The sequence below is a fragment of the Rhopalosiphum padi genome, chromosome 4 (genome assembly GCF_020882245.1).
Source record: "Rhopalosiphum padi isolate XX-2018 chromosome 4, ASM2088224v1, whole genome shotgun sequence".
Classification (NCBI taxonomy): Eukaryota; Metazoa; Arthropoda; class Insecta; order Hemiptera; family Aphididae; genus Rhopalosiphum; species Rhopalosiphum padi.
This window is the reverse complement of record NC_083600.1, coordinates 30,505,159-30,518,940: the sequence shown is the minus strand read 5'-3', so window position 1 is coordinate 30,518,940 and position 13,782 is coordinate 30,505,159. Positions and strand designations below refer to the sequence as shown.

The window sequence follows — 13,782 nt, the reverse complement described above, 5'->3', positions numbered from 1 at the left end:
TGCAAATTACAATGTTATATTATAATAATAATAATAATATGCTGTACGGTTTCCGAGAAAATATTATCATGCTCGCGTCTGGCGCGACTTGTATTACAGTTTATACTACTATAATATTATATTATTATGATGCTATTTTTTTTGTTTCAGGATCCCAGTAGTCAAAGCTATTCCCACGAATTGTCGTTGAATGTCGACGACAAAAAACGATATTGTTCCTCATAACCTAATACGAATTGTTCCATGCCAGAATGCTGCGACGCAAACGATCGGTATGTATATATTATGATAATATTATTACTATGACATGATTTTCTAGTGGCGATTTTCAAACATTGGCATTAATTAAAATCAACAATTTTATTGATTTTCAACGTTTCAACTTCAGAAATTAATTAGTTTAATTTACTGATTATTGATTAGGTAACTTAGTTTTTTTCAATTGGTTCAAAAATAATCCATTATGTATTCATTTTAAAATTGGCTTGAAAGGTATTATACATTAATAAATATATAATATTACGATGTATAAAATATGATTTTAAATGAAAATAATCTAATATACTATATTTTCTGTTCTATTTCTTGATAAAATAATAATATATACGATATACGTATACATAGTTAAACATAATATATTAAATACTTTTTACGTGATCCTCATAGTTATTAAAAAGGTAGAATGTATTTTTTTAAACTGAGTTAAGTTAATACTTTTTTCCGTATTAACTTTAAACTCGTCGAGTTAAATTAATGATTTGTGACCTATTAACTTCTAACTTAACAGTATTATGTTTAATTAATTTACATTAACTTGAGTTAATTATTTTCATCAACTTACCCAGTGCCCACCTATTGGAGACTTCAGTAAATCTGCAAACTATTCAATATTTAGCCAAGCCTGAACCATCATTCTGGCACTCTCGTCGTGTTATTGTTACAATATTATTATTGTTAGGAGGTAAACACATGTATAAATTATAATGATGATTGATGATGATATGACGTAAATAGGACCGTTCTCGAAAACCAATCAGGATTTTGTAACTGTTTACGGTATAGTCTATTTTCGGAAACTTATTTATTCGTTTCCTCCGACCACACAGCAACGCGTAAAAAATATCGTTTTAAAAAAAATATGTATAATATATACATACCCATCATTGCCGATAGTATATATTATGCGGTACATACTATACACGCTCATAATATTAATATTTTATTTTATATATTAATAAAGTATTCGTTGTTCTTTATATACGTATATAATTAACGTTTTGAAATATTTTTTTTTGTTTAAACCTTGTTCTCATCAAACGTATAGATAGTAACAATAAAAAATGATAAGTACTTGAACTTGATTGTAGGCAGCACATCGTAAATTATAAAATTATATGATAATAATTATAATTTCCCTTTAACCACCCCCCCCCCCCCCACAACAATATAGAACTTCGCAGACATATCATTCGTCAGATTCGTTTCGCAACAGTGTTTATTTGAAATTTGTTAATTGCGAACAACATAAGTGTGTGACACGAAATGGCCGTACATAAAATGACATCCGTTCTGGTTTTTCATGTGTAAACAAGTATTTCGCGCTCAACGTTTTGAGTTTTTTTATTATTATTTAACACTGTTAGCCGTTGCATAGTATATCGGTCCTCGCAGCTGGACGAGTGCCCGGCACTGGAAAAAAAATTTAAAAATGAGTTCTAATGCTATGCACGTATAAACATTTCACCGAGTGCCAAACTGCATTTGTATACGTTATTATGATATATTTTTAAATTTATCATCTGGCGTTCATATTTTTAGCTTTCGGTGCATCATCGGCAATTTAATTTATTATTAATCTGGTGCAATATTATAAAGCGATAGTCTTAGTGATGGTAAAGTATACGAGTAGTTAGTAGTTACAGTGGTGGTGGTGATGGTGGTAGTGTTTGACGGTAATATGTAATGTTAGTGGTAGTATATTTTATTAGTTGCAACCGTAGTAGTAGTAATGGTAGTAGTACCATCTCAATACAACTCATCGACTTTTTTTTCCGTTTTTTTTTCTTCTTTTATAATTCTACGGTTTCTCATTTTGTACGACGCCAGCAGTCTCTATCGAGGGCTCTCATCAATCAAGACTCGAACGTGGTAAAAATCGAGCTCCGACAGTTAAAACTTGTCACGCAACCCTCATTTTGCCCCGACCGACGCCAACTACTCTTTCTATCTCTATCTTCCCGTCGGTGTTCCGAGACTTTATCTTTAATTAAAAAGGTCTTTCGATGTATAAAGTGTGTGTGTGTGTAAGTGTATATATATATATATATATAAAGTGTTACGCCGTGATGCACTGTATGCTTTGTATGTGCGCGTGCGAAAAGTTTCTTATTTTCCCAATTAATATAAAAGCAGTGTCGCCAGACTGGCTCGATCATTATCAAGATACCCCGTTTAGTAGTCCCTAGAGTTCCCGCGATCCCTTATTATTTTACTGAATGTTTTTTTTTTTTCATAAGTAGGTATAGTATAGTAAATCAATAATGATGAGGGAATATTGCTGCCGTTGTATATACATTATACAATATACATATTATATAATATCTCAAATTTTCCCGATAGTGTATATATAAATTATATAGGTTTATATAAATTTGACAGAGTATCTAAATTTGATCTGACCACAAGCACATGTATCGGATCACACAATGTATGATGTTATTAATCAACAAATACCCGTTACTTGTTACTTGATTTACCTATATCCTAATAGGAAGAAATCCGTTTCAGGATCAAAACCGATCATGAGTTTTACATTTAAATTAATTTATTCGTTAATAAAAATGTATACTTATGGGCTATGGTATATTATGATAGACGAATAATTATACAATATATACAGGTGATAAAAATAACAATTATTGAGTTTCATTAAGAGAAACATAGATCAAAACAGTGAAAAAAATTCAAACAATCATTCTAAATAAGGCATCATATAAAAGTCTTATTTTAATTTACTAGAAAATTATTTTCTCATATTTTATTAATTTTTATACCATTTTGAATTTCTTCGGTATTAAACAGTATATAATAATAATATAATATTATTACAGAGCAAAATCGATGTCACTATGTGACCACTAAAAGTTTAGAAATCAGACGGTTTGGAGTTAAACTTCATTACGCGTCGGCATCCGGCCAAAAGTTAAGTAGATATATACTCCTCTTTTCCTTTATCTTACCCTAGTTTTCCGCTGGCGTTTATACACTCTCATATGTATGTGTGTGTGTTTGTATTCAATTAAATTATCCAACGCTTCTCCGCCACCGTGGGGGGACGCGTGTGAGTTGACGCCACCGTTGCACACGCGAGTGTTGAAGACTTTGCGGAAGTAGTTCCGGTTCGCGAACTGCCAAAAGGTTTTCCGGTTTCTCCGTGTCGGCTCCGTTAACGAGATAAAACCCATCTCCGAACAAACTTATATGAAACTATAGTGTGTGGTGGCTGAACAGTGGACTATATATAATATATGTAATAATAATGTCGCCGTAAACATTATAACGATTTCATCGCACCAACGACGAAAACATTATTTTATGGGTCGCGCGTTGTGAATATAATATATATTATGTATATAATATTAGTTTCAAAGAAAATCTTTGACATAGCGAAGGTTTCGTCTTTGTATCACGCATTAACTCGTTTCACTGTATTTAGTACGCACTGGCTCGAAGTAACATTTTGTGATTATAATATACTATATACCTGTTGTAAATACGTATTTTGCGAGCGCAAGGGACGTCATAATTGCGATTCGGCAGATGGACAGTCGTTCCCCTTTACTTAAACCAACCAAAAGTTTACGAAGCCCTTCCAAATACTTTTGAATAATTTAGTTAAGTAGACATTATACCGCAATCGATGAGTTATATAATTTTAATGGGTCTAGCTTAACACCTTCATGAGCAAAATAAAATTACATAATATATTCCTTTGTTTCCTTTGTTACTATCAACTTAAACTTTAAAGTCCTATTTAAACTCTATTATTTTTTAAGTGTTTTGATCCAACTATAATATGTCTATATGACGTACCTACAATAATATAATATGCACTATACGTTTTTTTTTCGCTGTAGCTAGTCGTTACCAATTGTGAGGAATCGCGCGAGGGTCGCTTTAGGAATCGGTTGAATAGGATAGATAATATTGTAATTTTTTTTAACTGTTATATTTACTATAAGCAGAAAATTCTATTTAAAAAATATGCAAATCAAAGAAAAATAGGAACGACGACGGACGATTGTTCGTAAAATACGCGGTGGTCGGTGTGAACGCGCAACGACGATAAAGCAGCAGCAGTCGTCACCCGGCATAAATCAACGCCTCGATAGCGGACGACCATGGCATAATAATCGAGTATTCGAGTACATACGTCTACAGGAGGAGGGGGGGGGGTTACAAGTTATAATATTTCCGATAAAAAGATATATAGATGTTTGAATTAAAAATGTCTCATTATTATTATCAAGTCCAACGCTGTGCTACGCTATAATAATAAATAATAATAATATTATTTTACCGCGGAATGTATATTATGTATTATTATTTATTACTATTATTATTATTATCATAGTACCTATGCCAGTTAAATCGAGAGGCTACCACGTTGCGAATCCGAAACAAGATTGGATGGCGTGAGGTATATATAATATAATATATATTTTTATATTATTATTGTTATTATATAACGTGGTATATATAGCCGAGTAATGGAGAGTGTATATTATATATATGCATAGGGGAGAGGTGTATTATATATATATATATATTTATGTGTGTGTGTGTGTGTGTGTATTTTTACTTCTCGTGCAAAAGTCACGTACCGCAATTTAATTGCGCGTGGCGGGCGTGCGAGCTTCAATCGTAAACTATATTATTTTCTTATAACGTTTTTTGTTTCTTCGTCGTCGAGGGGAGAAAAACAGCAGTACCCAGCACACCCTCCACCCTGCGCTTGCATTGTACATTATATACATACACTTGTGTATATTGGTATCCGATGTATATGTTGTATATTATATATAAGGTACAATCTCAACTTTTTCCTGTACTGCATATTATTTTAACAATGCACGATAATAATAATAATATTATTCACCTACTATCGCGACAACTACGTCGACAAGGAGGCATGTCCCCTTACTTGGGTTTCGAACGCATTCGTTTTAATTGATGGTCGTACAAATGTATAATATAAGTATCATAATAAATTAATATAAAAGTATAATGTCTAGGCTATCGGACTTGAATAAGTTATATACGTAAAAGATTAGTATACTCATAGCATACGTACGACTAATATCGAAACGAACCGATTTTAATTAACTATAATTTATAAGCCGTAATAATAAAATACTCGGCAAATATTATATTAGTGGATCTTTTATCATTATTATAATTTCTTTTCCTTAGTGAACTCTTCCTTGCTAAGCTATATACTTTTTCCAAGAAGCAGATTAAAATATACCTAATATTTTAAGTAGATAAAACCGGTATAGGTACTTACCAAAAATAATATTTACGCCTATAAATTTGTAGGATATAATAACATAACAATAAAATGTAATGTATACGATATTATATTACATAATATATCGTGTTTATTTCATTTGACGGGTCAATCTTCAAATTCGGTAGCGTGTGTGTGTGTGTGTGTGTGTGTGTGTGTTGGTTAAATAATTTTCATGCTGCTAAAATGATTTATTATGATTCTGAGTGGCGTGCGTGGGCAACTATGCAATGTATTATACACATTTATAATGGGTTTATACATTAATCGATAAACACTCGTCGTAGCCGTCTTTCACCAACGCCTAAGGACCATTTTTTTTAAATAAAAAACTTTTTTTTACAACGAAGCTATCCTCATATATAGATCGTTGTTGAGCAGAACCTTTATTTTTAACGCTGTCAACAAGACCACCGCTGACGACACTTGTGCCACTGTGGTATACTCGACTCATTCAAGCACAATAATAATATACTAAGTACATATTTCGATAATCATTACACAAAAAAATGTATTCGCCAAAATCCGTATTACTTGTCGTCATCGCACAATAATATATTAATATCTAATGTCAGATTCCAAACCTAAATTTATGATAATTATTAATCTATTTTTTTAGTTTAATAATAAGCTTGTTAATATTTTGTTTTTTGGAATTATTACCATATTTCATATCGGAACTTTTTTACTGTAAATTATTTGTGGGTATTTAAAATAAAATGCGATGTACTTGATTTAAAAATTAGATGTTCTCATTTGTAAAGCAAAAGTTTGTATCTTCACAAGACACTCTTTAAGTAATACGAAAAATCTCAAGAGTTTGAAAATAAATATGACATAATATAATAGAAAATTCGAAAAATTAAATTTTGAATAACTACATTATTGAAGTAAAAAATATAGGAGGTAAACATGCTTGATGAATCACTCTGTGTATATTAAATATATTAATTTATAAGTTACGAAGAAGACGCCGGAAACGTTAATACAATGAAATCGTACCGCTTGTCCATGGCTGGTATAAACAATATAATGTACAAACTAACGTATATATGTATATACCTAATATATACGACGGGGCTAGATAATATTATGTTCTCTGCAGACTCGCGCGCGCGATATTCCGTTTTCTCTCTCCATTTCCATTGAACATCGCTGCACGGCCAACTCGTTAAAATAATAATAATAATGTATATACTATAGTCGCACGAGCGACGCGGCCACCATACCATCTGAATTTCAAATCTGTATTCGTGACGGACGCGAGCTGTTCATGGTGTGTAGGTATATTATTGTATACCGCGACCGCGGTTGCATCTCGTTCGCCACCGCGTTTGGAGTTTGATTAGAAAAAAAAAATAACAAAAACCAGAACATAACGAAAAAAAAACTATAAACACACACTATCGAGTCGTCGTACGTTTGGTCGTTGTATATTACAATATATATTGTGTATCTCTGGCTATCGGACGAACGTATTTCTTGTTCGTTTGCGGCGGTGACTGCGTGGAAATTTTTTTATCATTTTTAAAACTCGTCTAACCCCGTCCCCGAGTGCGTCAGATAACATCGCGGCTGACACGCGGTATAATATGCACGGCGGCGTCATATGAACTTGGGAGGAGGACAGCCGCGTCCGTTTATATGGGTACCTACATCGTTATTCCTATATGTATTATATATTGTTATTTTTCATTATTATTACTTTTTTTTTTACTATTATCGTTTCTTTGTCGAATGTGACACGGGCGACGGCGCCGTCGTTGAGAGAGTATTATTTTTTTATAATATATGCCTGCTCACATAGCATAATATTCGTATTATATATACTCTTGTGCGCGTGAACGTTTTTCAAAATATGAATGGCCAGCCAAAACTGTGGCTTAACGTAGTTATTTTAAAACCATGGATGTTGTAAATTCAAAATAATTTCAACTCGTATTTTGAATAACGTGTATTTTATAAGAAAAGAAATCTAAATTTACAACACATCTACTTACATTTTCGCGGTCTTACCCTTTAAGTAATTATATATAACACAAACGTTTTAAAAATTTAAATATCTATAATAATTTATATTTATATAATACATAATTATAGATATGGCACGTACCTATATTATCAATAATAATACTGGTATGTATGTGTATCATAATATATTCGTATCCAATCGAAACTTCATAGTCCATATTATGTATATTATATTTTTATCATATTTAAACATTATAATATTAAACCACTGTTCTTATACATTTTATTAAATAGGTACCTTTACAATGATATTATAACTTTAGTGAAACGTTTTTTCACAATTCATTGTAAATTTTGAAAATGGATTTTCTAACGATTAATTTCCTAGCCCAGACTATAAAGCAAGTAAATGCGTACAACTCGTTCCTCGTCGGGGGAGAATGAGATAGAGAGAGAAAGAATTAGACTGTACCGCGGAGACATTTCGTATACAAAATAGAATTTACAATTTTCGTATAATTGTATAAGTACAAATTTTAAAAACGTAAATACCTATATGGCGTGTATGATATACCTATACTTGTCTATCTGTGTGTGTGTGTGACTACACCCACGTATTAACTCTGTTCTCTTTAAATTTCGCAGACGGAAATCACATTTTGCTCGCGGAATTCGGAGGCTAAACAAACGCTTCTGGACCTCAATTATAATTGCATTCCACTCGGCGCCGCAACAAAATAAACGGTCTACATTTTACGGATGAAATTCCACTGATGTCGTCTTCCGTGGTCTGCAGAAAAACTCGTATGAACCGAGTACAACAATAATAATAACAACAACAACAACAACAACAACAACAATAATACAACGCAGTACGGAAAACAGGAGACAAAAATTTCTAGAATTGCAACTATTGTTGTCATCGAGTTCAATGGATGATGAATTCCCGTCAGAGAGGAGTGAACTTTTCAAAAACGAACAAACAGGTAAAACGTTTTCGGTTTTTGATAATATTTAAAAAATAAAGACAACGGGTCGTGACAAAAGCATACCTCTCGTCCACACAATGGTCGAGGCGCTGCGCCCACGACGTTTTTGTTTTAATAATGAAGCTGTTTCAAATAATGGACACGAAACTTTTGTTCGACATTTCAGTTTGCATATAGATTCTTTAAATTTTCGTTATTTTCCCGCTCCCGTTAATTATAATATAATGGCATTACGTGTTAACTGGTCGTTCGTAAGTCTTGGAACTTCACGTTTAAAAAACACATTATCATAAAATCGTATTCCACTGCAGCTGTGTGTTACTATTTTTATAGTCATCTCACGTTCTTTAATTTATTTTAAATAGCTAAATGATATAATAAAAATATATCCTAACTAAGTCTAACTAGAAGAAATCAATCCAATAAACAATATAGACTATAATTTTGACTAATACAATAATGTAATTATTTTTAAAAATAAGTAAAATAAAAATGATGTGATTTTGAATTCAATTAGAATTGATATCAGCTAGTATGAAAATTAAATTGATTTCTGTTAATTTGATCGTTTACTACTAATACACTACAATGGATGCATAAGAGATTACATTAAACTATCGCGTACAGTTCCGACGCATAAAAACCTCATCGAAATTAATTATTCTTTATAAATTGTAATAAGTAGAACATTCTAACGTACATGATGCATATTACAATAATATCTTATATTTCGGAGACGAAGACAAGAAACGAAAGAAACCTTTCAAACCATTTCCTTTAAACTCAAACCCGTTTTTTCAACCATTAGACGTGCGAGCGTAATGGTTGTAGTTACAGAAGGGGAGAGGTGAAATTGTGTAGACACTGTTTCGCGCGCGATTTCGGCAGCGGTGTTGCGGTAATTATTATTACGTTCACGTGGGTCATATCACGACAAAAATGACATCTCACATCGCCGTCTTCGTAAATACTACACAAACGACGAAATACGACAGATAATAATAATAATAATATGGCACCATAGCGGTGCGGCGGCGGTTGAATAACCTTCATCGCATCCCGGTGCAGCATTCGTTGTTCTAATAGTTTCGGTCGTTTCCTACGCCACCGCCGCGAGTTGATTAAACGCCGTCATCATCACGCTCCAGTTTCGTGCAGATCTCGTATCGCGAGCCCGACCGACCGTGTGCGTTTCGTTTTAAGACGTATAATATTATAATATACGCATTTCCACCGCAAGTGGAACGCGGACGGCGGCGGTGCGTGCGCCGGTAATCTAATATATCGCGACCAGGCTGCAGCATTACCATAATAATATTATACTACATTTTAATGTACGCGCAATGCCATTACTATATGATATCACACTCACTATACGGTCACTATTAAAATATTATAGTAGATGATGGTGTATGATATTACACACAACTGACGCAGCAGCTATTATACATATCATGTATAATATGCGGTGTCATCTGTTTAACGAAAGACACTCGTCGTTTCAAAAATATCAAAATGTTTTTTATAATTTCAGGTCCAAACAATACAGTTTTGGGGGAAAATGACATGTTTTCACAATTTTTAAAATGGCTGTTTATACTGTATTGAATGACAACATCCATATTTAATTTCATATTCCGAAAAAAAATATTATTCAGAATATTTTGATCTATATAAAGACCAAATTGTTATCAAACATTTTATCGGTTTTAACTTATAAGTAAATATTTAATGTAGAAAACCAATTTTTTTTCAGGGTACCACTGTTGTACTATTTCACTCCGCTTATCACTAATTAGAATCTAATTATAATTTATAATATAGGTACTCTCCAACATTTTCGAATTGTATACATTGAAGTAGTCCAAAAAATATTCTTCAGAATAAGAAAATCAAATCTTAAAATCTATGTTGTCATTAAAAAAGGTAAAAGCTTTTTAAAAAATTATGGTGAAAAAAAATAGTAAAAAAATATATATTTTTTAGAAAAACCTTGTTTTTAACAATTATAAATTATGTAAAAAAAAAGTATATTCAACCCTTGATATTTTTTAAAATAATAAATATCTTATATAAAATGTATCACTCAATATAAATACACTCAACGGTGGTCGCGTTTTCCGATATTTCATTTTATTGTTTCGTCGCCCCGAGAGTGGTTGCTTATATATATTATATAGTATACTTATAATATATATTATAATATTATTATATTGCAATGTGAGAAACTGTGCGCGCCGCAGGAGAGGCTGCCGCCGCGGACGAGTCGTTCGGGACTACAACGGACTCGTGACTAGATCTCGTGCGGATAATCGTGATCGTCGAAAACATCATAGAGCAGTGAAATGAAATTAGGCTAACTGCTGAAACGTCTAATAATATAATATACAACAGCCGCGATCTTGGGAGACCTATGAGCACTCATCGTACCGATTGTTTAGACTTGGCATAGGATATAGTGTACATAAATGCATATTATGGTTAAAAATCTATGGTGAGCTAGAAATCTCAATTAACACGTATTAACTTTATAATAGTTATAATAGTGTAGCCGTGTTGATTGTGATTATAGCTGGGAATTCAATTCATTTTACATTGTTTCCTTGATAATTACGCGATGCTAGTTTTATAAAATGCTCATATATTTTTTATTCAAAAAAATAAGTTTTTATTTTGCGTATTTGAATTATTTCTATTTTTTTAGAGTATTTTCAGTCTTAGAATATTTAACATTAAAATGTGGTATTTTTAAAATTTCACGATTGAATTTTAAGATTTTTTCTTAAAAAAGTAAATGTATAACGTACTTATAAGGTTTTAATCAAGTGTAATCAAATATTATTATTTTTTAATTATATTTTTTCAAATGGGCCGTACAACATAAAAACCGAAATCACAATATAGTAGCGATCGGAAATTAAGTTAGAATAATTTTAATTAAATACACGTATAAAACTTGAAATTGAGAGGTGAAGAAGAAGGCTACATAGTAGATCACACCCTAAATAACACCATTCTGATCGAAGCTCACTCGTATAAAGTAATTTATAGCATATTGTAAGTGTAACAATAATAATAGGTATAAACAATTTATTATGGGTCTGTTGTTAGACGCCTTTGTAATTCTTTTTTCTTTTAAACATTAAGCGCTTGTATACTTCATACAAATAGGATTATTTACGACCGAATTACTACACCAGTATAATAATAGTATGTAGCTATTCGAATTTCGATTCGCGTTCTCTTTCGAAGCTAACCGATATATAAATAATTATCTTTATTCTTAATGTGGCTATACCTATACTGTAATATTAAAATATTGTCTTCCCATTTATTGTCATAGTTCCAATATAAGTTCCTATATCTGCCATCCGCGGCACGATAAAAAAAACGTCCGATAGAATTCGCGTCGATCAAACACGAAATTCAAATGAAGCCACTGCTGGTCCCACCATCCGCTCGCGGCGGAGACGCGCGCGCACAGATCGCCGCACGTGCGGCGTTTCGCCATATTTTCACGCGCCGAGGCGCGCATAGTACACGATTTTCGTGGTCTCTCTCTCTCTCTCTCTACTTTTCCCTTTTTCTCTTTCTACACTCACGCCCTCTCTCTTTTTCTATCTATCTAGCTCTCTCTCTCTCTCACCCTCTCTCTAAATCTCTCTCGCGCCGGTCCATCGTCGATCATTCGCCGTCTGGCCGTCGTCAAGCACGCTCGTCATGCCGCGAAAACCATGTGTTCAGTCGTCGTTGTCACCATCGAACGTCGGCAGCCGTGCAACTACTTTGGGTAATATAATATTATTTTATATATTATGAATATTTTTTTCAGTTTTTTTAAAAAAAAAAACCATTAGTGACAATTTTATTTTCATACTAAAACGTCAATTGCGTACCCGGATTTTATTTAAACCCTTGTTTATTTTATACTATTATAGTCTTACGATAGATGTTTTGATATAAAATGTACGAAGCGAATATTGTTTTATTTTCTTAACGCGATCTGTTCGTTTCTCACATCTACTAGCTCTATTGCAGACCCACTCCGGAACCGACCATATTGTGCCCTCCACGCACGGGTTTAACGGATGATATTCGCGTCCGAAAATTCACATTATTATTATACACCAACAACATGAACGTAATCCCGGTAATATTAATTAATTACGAGTATTACCATAGTATTATATAATTTGCAGAGACTGTGTGATGGTTAAGTGTAATACATTAAAACACGGTGTATATATACATATTATATATATATATATGTATATGTATAATATAAAATAATATACGCGCAAGCAATCCGGTCCACGAAAAGTTTTTCTATTATTCAAGTATATAATACTGTTTTACCTCTTTTTGTTTGTTTTGTTTTTCTTTTCCTTTGCTCTTCTCCAGAAAAACGTGCATAAAACTTTTACGTAAAAGAAACTGTAAATATATAAATATACGTTCGAGTATTGTTATTTCTTTGCTTGTCGGTTTTCTCGAGTGCCCCATCACCTAATGTTTTTTTTTTTTTGTTATTTATTCCTCCTCGCGCATTTTATTTATTATCCGAAAATCTTCTTATACTCGGTATGCGGAGACGAGAACAAATTTGAAATTCACTGAAAGTTAATCCACGAATGCTTTTTTTATTAACATTTTTATGTTTTGTTTTTTTTTTTGCGAAAGTCCACGTTTTAATTCAATAACCAAAATGCTTATTACATTTACATAATGGAAATTATTTCGTTGTGGAACGATGTTTAATTTTTTTCATTATTATTTATGCTTAGTATGCATTTCGTCGCTCCTCCTCTTGTCGTTGTTCCTGCTGTCGATTAATAATGGAATATTTAAATGACATCTTATACCCTATTGTATTATAACGTACGATATTATCGAGAGGTATATACATAATAATATTAATATATATAGTCCATGCCGTGAATGTTTCTTCATTGATGGCAAAGTTATCGAATCGCGTTTGTGGAATTTTAAAGAACAGAAAGGGATCGATTATAGAGAATTGACGCCGAGGGGGAAGAAATGAAAAAAAGCGTAAAATGCGATGCTCAAAAAACATGTAATAATAATAATCGCACCGACACCCCTATACACACACGCATACGCATATAATAATATGTATATCGTATATATATATATATATATATGTTATACATTGTTGAACGAAAATTTTGCCACAAATGAAACTCGCCGTAGTGTTAAAAATTCCTGCAAAGGCGTTCATTAAAATGTTTTTTT

At 32.4% G+C, this 13,782-nt stretch overlaps 1 long non-coding RNA gene across 2 annotated transcripts in view; it reads left to right on the top strand.

Moving 5' to 3' along the window:
- The window catches only part of LOC132929871 (uncharacterized), a 71,180-nt gene extending 59,998 nt beyond the window's left edge, over positions 1-11,182 (top strand). The window contains exons 6-8 of one of the 2 annotated variants that reach the window (XR_009662168.1): positions 151-272; positions 8,186-8,526; positions 10,064-11,175. This is a non-coding gene — a long non-coding RNA (uncharacterized LOC132929871). Of the gene's footprint in view, positions 1-150; positions 273-8,185 lie in introns of both variants that reach the window. The other variant, XR_009662167.1, reaches the window with a different exon arrangement.
- The last annotated feature ends 2,600 nt before the right edge of the window (positions 11,183-13,782 follow it).